The sequence below is a fragment of the Blennius ocellaris genome (genome assembly GCF_963422515.1).
Source record: "Blennius ocellaris genome assembly, chromosome: 13".
In the NCBI taxonomy this organism is placed as follows: domain Eukaryota; kingdom Metazoa; phylum Chordata; class Actinopteri; order Blenniiformes; family Blenniidae; genus Blennius; species Blennius ocellaris.
In genome coordinates this window covers 14,690,079-14,691,935 of record NC_137662.1, presented here as the reverse complement: position 1 = coordinate 14,691,935, position 1,857 = coordinate 14,690,079, and positions in this window count along the sequence as shown.

Here is a 1,857-nt window from a genome sequence, read left to right as displayed (position 1 = left end):
ATCGACTCAATAAAATAATCCTTATAGATATTCTGTGTTGAATGTCCCATATTCCCTGGTTACCATGGGAATTTAGTAATATATTATATAATAATAATAAATTGAATAAACTTTAAATTTCCTGAATGGGTATTTTTTTGTGTTTCCTTTTATGCTGTGGCTACTTCTAAAATACATACAACTGACAAGATGTGAAATATGTTAATACACTATAACAAAGAAAAACTAAAGCGGCAATAGTATTTATTAATGACAACCTGGGTTTTTCTTGTCCTAACCCAGTGTAATTCACCAAATACTACCAAATCCCTCTCGAATTAGAAAACGTGTATATTTTTGTAGCCTTCTTCACACTTTCATCAAATCAAATCAAATTAAACTTTATTTCTAGAGCACTTTTCATAACATGTAACACAAAGTGCTTTACATAAAAGAAAATAAAAATGAAAACACATGCACAATCGTGCACACAGCCACCCCCCCCCCCCCCCCCCCCCCCCCCCACACACACACACACACACATACACCACCATCCCCAACCACAACTTCCCGTAACAAAATATAAAAATTGATGTAAGATGTGGCCAGGGACTGATGATCCCGGAGAGAAAACACTATCCTCGGGGGCCGTCCACACTGAGAGGAGCCACAGCCAATAGGGGGCCACACCACGGTCAGTAAACCAGAGCGCTGAGAGCTCACCACTGTGGCTAGAATGGTCCCCAGGACGACACACACACACACACACACACACACACACAGGCAGACCAGACTCAATTCCTGATGCGGAGAGCCCCCATGAGGAGACACTAGGATAAAATAAATAGGAGTGAATCAATAAATGAAAATATTGCTGCTTTGGCTGTAGGTGGTGTGGTACGCAATGGTGTGGTGATAAGCACACCATGTGTTTGAATCCAGGCAGAGCCTTTCTGTGTGGACCAGGCATGTTTTCATGGTCCATATTTTGCTTTTCATGTAAGGTTGAAAATCAAGTTCCCATGGTTATACGTGACTCCCTGTATCTGGGAAGGACCTGTCCACAGTCATAGTCGACTGGGATTGGCTCCAGGACTGTGACCCCAAAATAGATACAAAAAATGTATAGAATATGGATGAATATCAAAGGAGAGCCACCAGGAATTCAGCTGGCTTACTTGGCTTCACATTGCCCATGACAAGTAAAAAACTAAAGAAACAGCTCAGGTGACATTACTTTGAAACACTGATATGGCAGGAATAGCCAACTTATGTCATTGTGATGACAACAAAACCTTCAACCTCACTTGAAGATGTCCAATTTGTGACTGAGTGCATAAACTGCAAGGACTATAGGAATTACTGCAGCTGAATTATGATAAAGACTAGATGCATCTTTTAATTATTATTAATTATACTGTTAATTGTCAGTATTGTCTATGAGTTTCTTTAAACTTGAAATAAATTTGAGTACAGTAGTTTGAAGTAATTTCAACTGATATCTACTTTTAATATGCTTAAAATGACCGCCATGAATCAATAACGAGGCTTAATTGGTGCCTGTGGCTGGTGTGCAACCAGCTGCTCAAAGTCTGCCTGAGAAGAATTAGTGATCATTAGAGTCCCAAAGGATCAGAGATCCTCAAAGTTGAATAAAATAATCACGAATCCCATAAACAAACCAAAAATTAAGCAAACTCCACTGATGATGCTCAACCTTTCTTGATAGCCCAAAGTAGTGTGAGTAAATCAGATAAACCAGCTCCAGGTAATAATAGACATGATGAAGATGTGGACTCAAAAGAGAAACCTCAAACAAAGTTGACAACAACCACAATCTCGCTTCTTTGTGAACAGTATTTTTGCTGTCAAGCCCTT